Source organism: Protopterus annectens, chromosome 6.part0 (genome assembly GCF_019279795.1).
Source record: "Protopterus annectens isolate FY-2018-M chromosome 6.part0, PAN1.0, whole genome shotgun sequence".
NCBI classification, from domain to species: domain Eukaryota; kingdom Metazoa; phylum Chordata; order Ceratodontiformes; family Protopteridae; genus Protopterus; species Protopterus annectens.
The window spans coordinates 691,008,330-691,021,943 of NC_056737.1; positions in this window are offsets into that span (position 1 = coordinate 691,008,330).

Genomic DNA, 13,614 nt, shown 5'->3' on the forward strand with positions numbered 1-13,614 from the left:
TTCAATGAGACTGAATGACACTGATTCTAAGCAGATTTGATAGGACCAAATGGCTGTGTCAGTTATGCAAAATGTTAATCAGTAGCTCATCTGTGAGAATATTACATTTTATATAATGATAGGTGGGTGAAAGTCAGTGCGATGATACAGTCAATGACTTTAGGGAAAGAGTTGGGGTCTTGGGTGTATTAACCCTGGGAATTAGGGTAGTTTGGGGTTAGAGCTTGGGTATTGTTTGAGGCTACTAAGTACAGTTGTGTACACTTACCATAAATGTAGATGTTCAAGTGTATTCACTGTTGCAGTCATTACATTTGGGTAAACTGCTGGCAGGTTGCCCTCAGTCAGCCTGATTAACAAAGTCTTGGGTCCTGCGTCAGTTGCTGTCCCTTCTTCCATGACATCAGGTCTTCAGGGGTATAAAACATGCAGCCGACGCCATTACATCAGATTTTCTTGCCCCAAATGTCAGGTGCCCCCCAAATGGGGAGCCAAATATTTAAGTAATTTAAAAAGCACAAAAATATAGCTCCAAACAAAAGCAAATACACCAAAAAGGCTTTTAAGCATAGTAAAGGAAAGTAGAGGTATAGTAAGAGGAAAACAGGAGGTTGGAGGGAGGGTAACTAAGACTGCAACAGTGAATATACTCGAACATCTACATTTATGGTAAGTGTACACAACTGTACTATGTTCTTCGTGTTTCACTGTTGCAGTCATTACATTTGGGTAGATTCCCAAAGCTATAGATGGGAGGATGGATTTATACAGCATTAGGACCAGCTAGAAGGCCCTGCAGGACAGCAGTGGCAAAACCAGCTCTGGATTTAGAGAAGAAAGGTAAATGGTAATTTTGGTGAACATATGAACTGAGCTCCAGGTAGCAGCTTCTAGAATGTCTCTGGTAGGAACACCTCTAAGAAAGGCTGTAGAAGTAGATGCAGCCGTGGTGGAATGAGATCTGATCCCCTGGGAGATAATTTTACCATGGTGCATATAGCAGATACGAATACAATGGCTTATACATTTGGAAATAGTCTGCTTTGAAATGGCCTTTCCCTCTGCCCCTGCAGCAAATGCCACCAATAGTTGTTCAGATTTTCTTAGAGATTTTGTCCTGTTTAAGTAAAATCTAAGTTGTTTGTGTACATCCAATGAAAGTAGAATCCGCTCCCCCTTGTTCTGTGGATTGGGAAAGAAAGTTGGAAAATGAATGGTCTGATTAAGAGCCACACTGGATACCACCTTAGGCATGAAGGATGGATTGGTCCTAAGAGGCACCCTGTCCACATGAAAAATAATGAAAGGCTCCACTGCCATAAGAGCCTGTAATTCGGAAATCCTTCTAGCTGAAGTGACTGCTAAAATGAAACCTGTTTTCCAGGAGAGAAATTTTAAGGCTGCAGTAGCAGCTGGCTCGAAAGGAGGGAGTTTTTCCAATACAAAATTGAGGTCCCAGGCAGGGCTTGGTGCTCTCCTGGGTGGTCTTAAGTTTTTGGACCCTCTGAGATACTGCTTTAGCAGAGGATGAGAGAAGAGGGGAGGTTCTGTGTTGCAATGAGCTGAAATGGCTGAGGCATGGATTTTTATGGAAGAAAAGGACAGGCCCTTGTGAAGCATCTCAGTTAAGTATTGTACAATCTGAGGAATATTGGGCAATGCTGTGCTTATTCCTTGTGATCGATTCCAGGCACAGAATCTTTTCCATTTGTCAGCATAGGATTTTCTAGTACTAGGCCTTCTTGCCTCCAAAATGACATCCATCACAGGTTTGCTGAGGGATGCTAAGGGTGAATTTAGGTGATTAGCCACACTGCAAGATTCAAAGTTTGGAGCTGAGTAAAGTAAGGTGTCTGAGGCAGGTGCCACGGTGAAAGGTGTGACACATTGCGCAGGAGTGGGTACTAGTGTTGGTGAGGCCAGTCTGGAGCAATCAAAATAATGTTTGGTTTGTCCTGTTTGACTTTTAGTAGAACTTTGGAGAGCACAGGCAGAGGGAGAAAAGAATAGACTGATAGCTTTTTCATGCTGAATGATAGAGGATCCACTTTCCAGGCTTTTTTGTGATGAGTTCTTGTGCAGTATTTGTCCAACTGATAGTTCTGGGGTGAGGCAAAAAGATCTATGTCTGGACTCCCCCATTTGCGTGTCAACATGTTGAAAATCCATGGTTCCAGTTTCCATTCGTGTGGGTCCATGAGATTTCTGCTTAGTTCGTCTGCCAGAGTATTCAGTTTTCCTGACAGGAACTGAGCTTGTAGTTGTATGTGATAGGTCAAGGCCGTGTTCCACAATGCCATGGCTAGTCTGCAAAGGGGGTAGGAGTGTGCACCCTCCTGCTTGTTTATGTACCACATAACTGTGGTGTTGTCTGTCTTTATCATTAATTGTCCTGGATGAAGGTAGTCCTTGAAGGCTGTCAATGCATTCTGTACAGCTAGCATCTCTTTTTGATTGAAATGAAGGTGCATTTGATTTGGGCTCCATTTGCCCTGAATGCACTTCCCTGCCAGATGAGCCCCCCAAGCATGGTCTGATGCTTCTGTAGTTAGGGTTTGGGCGGCAGGGGGTGGAGTGAATGGCAGTCCCTTGTTTTGGTGGCAGGCCTCTGCCCACCATAGGAACTCTAGTTGCAGGCAAGATATGATAGGAATCATTGTTTCCAGGCTGTGACAATGTTGACTCCATAAACTTTTTACGTACCACTGAAGTTTCCTCATATAGTCTTGCATATGGAATTAGAAGAATGCAGGAGGCCATGAACCCCAAGGCTTGCAGAATTTGTCTTGCAGATAGCAGGGTTTTTGTGGCCACCTGTTTGAAGTAAGTTACCAAATGAATTTGCTTTTCTGGTGTAAGGTAAGCCATCTGGGTAGTTGTATTCAAGCTTGCACCCAGGAATGTAATTTTTTGAGAGGGTACCAGTTGTGATTTCTTTTCGTTTATGGTGTACCCTAGACAAGTTAGAACCCTTTTTACAAATGCCAGATGGTTTAGAAGAATGTCCTTGTTTTCTGCCTGAATTAGACAATCGTCCAGGTATGGATATATTTGAATATTTCTTTGCCTGCAAAATGCAATTACTTGAACCAGGCACTTTGTGAAGACCCTGGGCACAGTAGATAAGCCAAAGGGCAGTGCAGTGAACTGGTAATGCAAGTAGCCTGCTTTGAAGCGGAGGTATCTTTTGCAAGATTCCCTGATTGGGATATGCAGGTAAGCCTTGAGTCTAGAGTTACCAACTAAGCATCTTTGCCTAGCATAGGAAGTAACTGTTGAAGAGTCAGCATCTTGAATTTTGGAATGTCCAGAAATGTGTTTAGAGAAGATAAGTCCAGGATTGGACACCATGATTTGTCTTATCTGGGTACCAGGAAAAGTTTTGAATAGAAACCTTGTCCCTTTTCCTCTTCTCGTACTGGATGAATAACCCCCATGTTCATGAGGGACAGTACTTGTTTCTGGACCTCTGCCCACTGATTTGGGGGCAGGTCTGGCCATCCATTTGGGATTGGCAACATGTGGAAATTAAATCTGTATCTCTTGGATACTATATTTAAAACCCATTTGTCCTGGGTTGTAAGTTGCCAGTTTCTTGCATGAAGTGCCAGTTTTCCCCCCAAAGGTGCAGCAAGTGCTTGGTAAGTGTAAAGGGAAGTCATTGAGACTGTTTACCATAGGGAAGTGCCTTGTTGTTTCAAGATTTAGAGGAGGAGACACCCCATTGTTTTGTTCTAAAAGTCCCTTGTGACTGAAACCTGGACCTTTGGAATGTCTGGGTTTGACTTGAGTGGCTCTTGAAGGAACTGGAAAGGACCAGTTCTTAGTAGGCCACTGCCTACTAAATCTGGGAGGTTTCACTTGTAAGAAATCTTTCACAGTTTGCATAAATTTAGCTTTATCTTCCATCTCTTTTAAAACTTCTTCAGCCTTATTACCAAAGAGACAGTCCTATTGTAAAGGAGCATCCAACAATTTTGCTTTAACATGATCAGGCAGTTTGCTCTTTGAGCCAAGCATGCCTTCTTAGCACAGACTGAGTTACAGCAGCCCTGCAAGAGGCCTCCAAAGAATCAAAACCACATTGCAAAGTATATTTTCCAACTTGTTCAGCTGAATGCAATAAATCCTGTAAATCTTTATTTTCCACACTGTCAGAAATTAACATCATTTTCTGTTTAAGCAGTCCCATGATATGCTGTTGATATTTAAGCATATGAAATTGACAGTTTAAAGCCCTGATTGCCAAGGTTGCAGAAGAGTAAACCTTCTTACCCCATCTATCCAGCGCCCTGGAGTCTCTATCAGAAGGGGTAGGATTTTTAGCTGTAGAGGCCTTAATGCCTTTGGGACCCTGAGAAATGGTTTCAGGATCTGCAATAGGATTTTTGAAAAGGAATTTGTGGGAGACAGGAACCCTGTAGTATCTGCCTGGCTTACAAGGAGCTGGAGGCAGAGAATCAGGAGCCATACTAGATTCTGAAAAACATCAACAATGTCTAGAACAGGAGGTATAACCAAAGGCCTATGCTGAGGAAGAAGAAGAAAATCCCTAAGTCTCTTTTCAGATTCAGAGAAATCCTGACTTTCCCAGTGGAAATGTTCCCTTAAGGTATGTAAAGTTTCCCCAAAAGAAAAATCCTCTGGTGGAGAAGCAGAAGGAATGGAATCTTCTGCAACAGAGTCCTCATAAGTAGGTATAGACAAATCCTGTTCATAGAAAAGTCAGAAGAAACAGAATCCTGTTCAGAAGATTCATAATCAATGTCTTGCCTAGGCCTCTTAGAAGAGGGGGTTGGGCTACCCCTGATCAGAGTGATTAAATCTTCAGCCATTTTTGATCATTTGGTGTTTAGGTATAGGGGCCTGCACATGTGGCCCAGGCGTCGTTTTTTTAGACATAGATTTAGATTTCGCCCTTAGTTTTGAAGATGGTGTCCGTCTAACATACAAATCTGTAGGCCTGAAAACATCTTCAGAAGCCGGTGCCTGCACAGCAGCTCCGGACCCATCTAAGGTAGAGACATCCGCGGGTTCCATAATTGAAGCATCTCACGGCATACCAGACTCCGAATGGGTCTCAGTAGAAGCCTGCGAATCAGACGTAGTGGGTATCAGGGGCTGCAAAAGCACTTCACCGAGTACCGGTGAACTGGCAATGACTTAGGAGAAGTGTCATCAGTTTTGGACCTCGACGGCCTGTCTATCTTTTTCTTTGCGTTTTTTAGGTATTCTGGTAGTCGGATTGCTAACAGATGACATTTCTGGATAATTAAAGCATGAGCCGAAATATTTAGAAGCAAAAATATACAGACGTTTAATAGTGCGTTGATTAAATTTAGCACAAAACCAACAGCAAGGAAGGTTGTGGTCAGGGCCTAGGCAAGGAATACAGAACAAATGAAAATCCTTATGAGGTATTTGCTTCCCACAAGTAATGCAATTATTAACTTTTACTGACATTGATAAGGAGCAAGAAAAAGTTTCTCCAATGGGATACTTAACTTTTTAGTTGAAGACTTCAGTTCTGAAACTCGAAAATGAAAATTTCAGGAGTCGGCCGACCGACACTTGTGAACTGCTTCGGCTTCGAGCACCACGCTGCAAGAAAGACTGATGTAATGGCATCGGCTGCATGTTTTATACCCCTGATGACCTGACGTCATGGAAGAAGAGAGAGCAACCGGCGCAGGACCCAAGACTTTGTTAATCAGGCTGACTGAGGGCAACCTGCCAGCAGATTACCCAAATGTAATGACTGCAACAATGAAACACGAAGAACATCTGGGATCTGTGTTTTGCTCATCTTTAGGTTCAGGCTTAAGGTTTATCTGTATGTTAAAGTTTGGTTTAAGATTATCACCCAGCTAAGATACATTACTGTACAATGACTGCACTCTATTTACTTTTGTATATGTTTGGTGTTCCTACTTTACTTCTGAATGACCAAATGTACTGCCTACATTGCGCTCATAAAACTTTAAACATACAAACATCAACAATGTATGGCACACAACATAAGATACCAGTACTATGTTCCAGTAGCTTTTGCAGTTAAGAGTACATTAATGCTAAGCTTTATTTCAATTTCATTACTATTTAAACACAAAAATCATCATATATCCCATTTATGTTTCAAAGATGTTTCTTGGTGACAGATTCTATATTTGTACATTATTCACTTTTTGTTTCTTCTTCCATAACATAAGTAAATTAATAGAAAACTGTTTAGAAGCTCTTACTCAGTTTGTCTTTCAGTGTTTTATTTAACTAGAAGCAAAAGAAAATAATGTACACAAGTGTAAAAATACTTACAGTAGCAGTAACAGCATGGTGATTAATTGAAAAGATCTCTGTTTCATAGCCTCCAGTGTCTGAGTTTCAGCCTTAACTTCTGGTCACTATTTGTGTGGAGTTGGTATGTTTTTCCTGAATCTGTGTATTTTCTTTTCTGGGTGTTCCATTTTCCTCTCAGAAATGTGTTGGTTGAATAGCTGGACTGAACTGTTTATACATGTATAGGTTGTATCTACTCCTATGACCCAGGCCATGACTGAAAAGGGTCTTTGGACCAGGCCATTTAGCTGGTTAACAAATGTTAAAATAAATATTAGATGTTTAAGGACTGATCACTGTAACATTATGGTTATTAAAACCTGTGCTTTCATCCAAGTTGAAGTTTCATTAGCAGCAATAAATTCACCTTTTGTTATGACAGGATTTAAGAAGAGGCAATAAAGATGGTGGAAGAGTGATCAAGCTAATCAGTGGAGAACATGGCTGCCTTGGTCCAAACAGAACAAGCAAAAGGACTGTCTTTATCTTACTCAGATAGCAAGAGGTTTTGACTGGATTGTTGTTGTGCTATGTGGCAAACAAATCTGCTTCTGAAAGGCCCCACATCTGTACAATTATCTGAAATACAGATGCATCAAGTTCTCACTCAAAAGGCAATGTTCTCTGCAGAAGACATCCACCAAGCCATTTTTGCAAGCTAGAAACATTATTTGCTGAGAGATGCAATACTCTTCTTTCTCAGATTTTGGTTCCTTTCTTCACAGTTGGAAGAATTTGGTTCATTCTTCTATGGCTGCCTATAACATCAGTGTAAAACTGTCTGTTCTCTCTCTCTTGGTTTACAGATGTCCTAAAAGGCTACCGGAGTCATGTGAAATACTTTCAACTCTTTCAGAGTGACATGACTAGATATCTTCTGTGGAGTTGCTGAGACAAGTTCCTCATTACTGACAAGCTGCTGAGTCTGAGGAGTCTGTTGTCAAACACTGGATCTCCATAAGACTTTTAAATTGTGAGACTTGTGTGTGCAGGTCTCAGAATAATGAGACTGTATATAAAAATAGGGTTCTTCATATTTTGCATGATGATCTCTAGGTTTGTGTATACAAGTTATCAAGGGTGTGGTGATACAGGAGGGCTTACTCTTTGCAAAACAATTTCTTTAAAGAAGAGCAATTGTCAACATTCACTGTTCTCCTTCAGGTTTGTTTTTCCCCCCAACTTCAGGACTTGCAATTATGGATCTTGGAATTATAACAGGGATGCCTAATTATGGATCTTGGGATTACAACAGGGATCTCTAAATCTCAAACAAAGAAATATGTGCAGTTTTAATGGATAAATCTTTTATATCAGTCCACCACAATCTCTTCTTTATGTACTAATGGACAGTAAGTAATCTTCATGTATAGTGGATCACTGGCTTGGTTACACAGATTTCTGAGGTGGCACTGTGTTTTCATCATACAGTGTCTTGCATGAAGTACCAGAAGGAAGTTAGGAGAAATGTATCCTAGAATTCTTGGAAGCTGTCTTGATGTGATGTTTTGTGACAGATAAAGTCTATTAGAACTATCTGAATCTCCACTTACTTGCCCTATGTAAGGAAACCTTCACCAAAACTGAACCTGTGAAGGCACCTAAAAAACTTGTTGACATCAAGGGAGTTGGACAAATAAGTGTACACAACTGTACTATGTTCTTTGTGTTTCACTGTTGCAGTCATCACATTTGGGTATATTCCCAAAGCTAAGGATGGGAGGAGGAATTTAGATAGAATTAGGGCCAGCTATAAGGCCCTGCAAGACTGCAGTGGCAAAGCCAGCTCTGAATTTAGAGAAAATGGTAATGCTTGGTGAAAGTATGCACAGAACTCCAGGTAGCAGCTTCTAGGATGTCCCTGGTAGGGACATCTCTAAGAAAGGCTGTAGAGGTAGATGCAGCCCTGGTTAAATGGGGTCTAATCCCCTGTGGGATAGGTTTTCCATGGTGGTTATAGCAGAAATGAATGCAATGTCCTATCCATTTAGAAATGGTTTGCTTTGAAATAGCCTTCCCCTCTGCCCCTGCAGCAAATGCTACCAGACCAGCAGTTGTTCAGATTTCCTTTGAGGTTTAGTCCTATCCAAGTAAAATCTAAGTTGTTTGTGCACATCTAAGGAGTGCAGTATGCATTCCCCTTTGTTCTGTGGATTAGAAAAGAAGGTTGGCAAATGAATGGACTGATTAAGAGCCACACTGGATACCACCTTGGGCATGAAGGAGGGATTGGTCCTGAGGGACACCCTGTCCGCATGAAAGATAATGAAAGACTCCACTGCCATAAGGGCCTGTAATTCAGATACCATTCTTGCTGAAGTGATTGCTAAAAGGAAGTCTGTTTTCCAAGAAAGGAATTTCTTGGAGCTGGCTCAAAAGAAGGAAGAATGAGTTTTTCCAATACAAACTTAAGGTCCCAGGCTGGAGTTGGGGCTCTCCTGGGTGGTCTTAAGTTTTTGGCCCCTCTGAGGAACTGCTTGAGCAGTGGATGAGAGAAGAGGGGAGGTTCTGTGTTGTAATGAGCTGAAACGGCTGAGGCATGAATTTTGATGGAGGAAAAAGAAAGGCCCTTGTGAAGCATCTCAGTTAAGTATTGAAGAATCTGAGGTAAGCTGGGCGCTGCTGTGCCCATCCCTTGAGTTTGGTTCCAGGCACAGAATCTTTTCCATTTTTCAGTGTAAGATATTCTAGTACTAGGCCTCCTTGCCTCCAAAATGACATCCAACACTTGTTTACTGAGGGATGGTACTGGAGAGATTAGGTAATTAGCCAGGCTGCTAGGTTCACGGTTTGAAGCTGAGGGTGCAGAATCTGGCTCTCCTGCTGTGACAGCAGGGTAGGGGTCTGAGGCAGGTGCCATGGAGCCAGCAGTGACACACTGCGCAAGAGGGGGTACCAGTGTTGGCATGGCCAGTCTGGTGCAATCAGTATCATCCTTGGTTTGTCCTGTTTGATCTTTAGTAGTACTCTGGAGAGCAGAGGCAGAGGGGGAAAGGCATAAACCGACAGATTTTTCCAGCTGAAGGACAGAGCATCCACTTTCCAAGCCTGTTTGTGGGGAGTCCTTGTGCAGAATTTGTCCAACTGGTAGTTCTGAAAGGAGGCAAACAGGTTTATATCTGGGCTCCCCCATTTGTAGTTCTGAAAGGAGGCAAACAGGTTTATATCTGGGCTCCCCCATTTGTTTATCAACATGTTGAAAGTCTTTGGTTCCAATTTCCACTCGTGTGGGTTCATGAGATTTCTACTTAGTTCGTTTGCCAGTGTATTTAGTTTTCCTGGCAGGAATTGTGCCTGTAGATGCACTTAGTAGCTCAAGGCTGTGTTCCACAGAGCCACGGCTAGTCTGCAGAGGGGGTAAGAATGGGTACCCCCCCGCTTGTTTATGTACCACATAACAGTGGTGTTGTCCGTCTTTACCATTAATTGTCCTGGAAGAATGTGGTCCTTGAAGGCTGTCAGAGCATTCTGTACAGCTAACATTTCCTTTTGATTGATATGCAGGTGAATTTGACTCGGGTTCCATTTGTCCTGAATGCAATTCCCTGCCAGGTGAGCCCCCCATGCATAGTCTGATGTGTCGGTTTTTAGCATTTGGGTGGCAAGGGGTAGAATGAATGGTAGTCCCTTGTTTTGGTGGCAGGCCTCTGCCCACCAAAGGAAATCTAACCATAGGCAAGGTATGATAGGAATCATTGCTTCTAGATCCCGAGAATGTTGACATCATAGGCTTTTTAGATACCACTGTAGTTTCCTCATATGCAGTCTTGCATATGGAATTAGTAGAATGCAGGAGGCCATGAACCCCATGGCTTGTAGTATTTGCCTTGCAGATAGCAGGGTCTTTGTGGCCATTAGTTTGAAGTAAGTTTTCAAATGAATTTGTTTCTCTGGCATGAGGAAAGCCATCTGGGAAGTTGTGTTCAAGCTTGCTCCCAGGAATGTAATTTGTTGACAGGGTACCAGATGTGTTTCGTTTATGGTGTACCCCAGACACGTTAGCACCTTTTGTACAAATGCCAGATGATTCAAAAGTATGTCCTGACTTTCTGCCTGAATTAGACAATCGTCCAGGTATGGGCATATCTGAATATTTCTTTGCCTGCAAAATGCAATGACTGGAGCTAGGCACTTTGTGAATACCCTGGGCGCAGCAGATAAGCCAAAGGGCAGTGCAGAGAACTGATAGTGCACATAGCCTGCTTTGAAGCATAGGTATCTTCTGCAAGATTTCCTGATTGGGATGTGCAGGTAGGCTTTCTTTAAATCCAGTGTTGCCAACCAGGCATCCTTGCCTAGCAGAGGAAGCAACTGGTGAAGAGTTAGCATCTTGAATTTTGGAATCACCAAAAAGGTGTTCAAGATAGAAAGTTCCAAGATAGGATGCCATTAATTGTCTTTTCTGGGTACCACGAAAAGTCTTGAGTAGAAACCTTGTCCCTTTTTTTCTTCTGGTACAGTATGAATAGCCTTTATGCTTAAGAGAGACAGTACTTGCTTTTGAGCCTCTGCCCACTGATTTGGGTGTAGATCTGGCCAACCGTTTGGGGTTGGTAACGCGTGGAAGTGAAATCTGTATCCTTGGAAAACTATATTTAAAACCCATTTGTCCTGGGTAATGAGTTCCCAGTGTTTGGCCTGCAGAGCAATCTTTCCCCCTAAAGGAGCAGTCAGTTGAGAAGTGCTTGGAAGTTTTAAAGTTAAGTCATTGAGACAGCTTACCATAGGGGGGAGTCTTACTACTCCCTGATTTGGAAGTGGGAGCCCCACACTGCTTAGTCATGTGCATACCCTGGGAGTGAAGCCTGGGTGTTCTGCTGGTTCTGGGATTGGACAGAGAAGGCCTGGAAGAGGCAGGAAAGGACCAATTCTTAAAGGGCCAATGCCGACTAAATCTTAGAGGCTGTACTTGTAGGAAATCTTTAACAGTTTGCGTAGATTTAGCTTTTCCCTCCATCTTTTTAAGAACTACTACTGCTTTGTTGCCAAACAGGCGGTCCTGATTTAAGGAAGCATCCAGCAATTTAGCTTTAACATGACCTGGCAAAGATTGCTCCTTAAGCCAAGCATGCCTTCTAAGTAGAGACCCAGTGACAGCAGCCCTGCAAGATGCCTCTAGTGAATCAAAACACATTGCAAAGTATGTTTTCCAACCTGTTCAGCAGAGCACATTAAATCCTGTAAATCCTTATTTACAGCACAGTCAGTAATCAACATCATTTTCTGTTTAAGTAATCCAATAATATGTTGCTGATACTTTAACATATGAAACTGACAGTTTAAGGCCCTAATGGTCAAGGTTGCAGAAGTGTATACCTTCTTACCCCATCTATCCAGCGCCCTGGAGTCTCTATCAGAAGGTGTAGGATTTTTGGCAGTTTGTTTGTCTTTTCGGCTTTTCCCGGTTAGGGGTCGCCACAGTGGAACTCCGGTCTGCTAATGATTGGCAGTAGATTTTTTTTATGGTGCCGAGTTGCCAGCCCAACCTTCAGCGAAGGCACACCCATTCACGTATGTCTTTCGGAGGCCACTCGACCGCAGGGAGGACATGCAGACTCCAGACATAAGGCACTCCAGCCATGAATCGAACAGGAGAACCTCTTGCTGTGAGGCAACAACGCTACCGCTGTATCACCACAGCTAGGATTTTTGGCAGTAGTAGCCTTAATGCCTTTGGGTCCCTGTGAAATGGTCTCAGGAGCTGCAGTAGGATTTTTAAAAAGGAACTTGTGAGAGTCAGGAACCCTGTAATATCTATCAGGTTTTCTGGGAGCAGGAGGTAGAGAGTCAGGGGCCATGCTAGATTTCGAAAAAGCATCAACAATGTCTAGTACAGGAGGGATAGCTAAAGGCCTGTGTTGAGGCAGGAATAAGACATCCCTAAGCCTCTTTTTAGAATCAGAGTAATCCTGGCTTTCCCAGTGAAAATGCTCCCTAAGAGTATGCAAGGTTTCACCAAAAGAGAAATCCTCTGGGGGGGGGGGGCAGAGGGAATAGAGTCCTCTGCATCAGAATCCTCATAGGTAGATAAGGGTAAATCCTGGTCATCAGAGGAAACAGAAATGTCAGAATCCTGGTCAGAAGTATCATAAGCAAATTCAGTCCTAGGTCTCTTAGAAGGGGAAGGTTGGCTTCCCCTGATTAAAGTAATAAGGTCTTCAGCCATTCTTATCATTTGTTTTTTAGGCATAGAGGCCTGAACATGTGGTCTGGGCATCGGTTTTCTAGGCATGGTTCAAGTTTTAGGCCTTGAAGAAGAAGATGGCGTTGGTTTAATATGCAAGTCAGTAAGGCCTGAATACACCCTCAGAAGCCGGTGCCTGCACAGCGGCTCTGGACCCATCCAAGGTAGAGACATCCGCAGGTTCCACAGTTAAAGCATCTTGCTGCATACCAAATTCTGAATGGGTCTCAGTAGAGGCCTGCGAATCTGAAGTAGTGGGTATCAGGGGTGGCGAAAGCGCCTCACTGAGTACTGGCAAACTGGCGACTGGCTTAGAAGCGTTGTCAGCAGCTTTGGACCTAGGCGGCCTGTCTCTGTCTTTATGTTTTTTCGGAATGTTGGTAGTCGGATGGCTTACCGAAGACGTATCTGGATAATTGAACCGAGTACCAAAATATTTTGAAGCGAAAATATACCAATGGATAGTTCATTGCTTAAATAAGGCACAAAACTGACAGCGAGGTACGTCGTGGTCAGGGCCTAGGCAAGGAATACAATACGAATGAAAATCTTTATGAGGTATTTGCTTTCCACAAGAAATACAATTATTGACTTTTATTGACATCGGTTTAGAGCAAGAAAAGGTTTCCCCAACGGGGTACTTACTTTTAGTTGAAGACTTCGGTTCTGAAACTCGAAAACAAAAATTTCATGAGTCGGCTGACAGGCACTTGTGAACTGCTTCTGCTTCAGGCACCACACGACAAGAAAGACTGATGTAATGGCATCAGCTGCATGCTTTATACCCCTGACGTCACGGAAGATGGGACAGCAACCGACACAGAACCCAAAACTTTGATAATCAGGCCGACTGAGGGCTAGTGCAAGCAGATAACCCAAATGTGATGATTGCAACAGTGAAACACAAAGAACATCTGGAAATAGTATTCTGCTACTTAGAAACTGAATTTTTTTTTTTTGTAAAGTTTCATCAAAATATGAAGACAAATATCTTCCATATGCAGAAGTTGCCTATAAGAAATCTGCTCTGAGAATGAAGCAGAGTCTTTACACTGACTATCCTGAAAGATTTTGCATTTATGAGGTTGATAAGG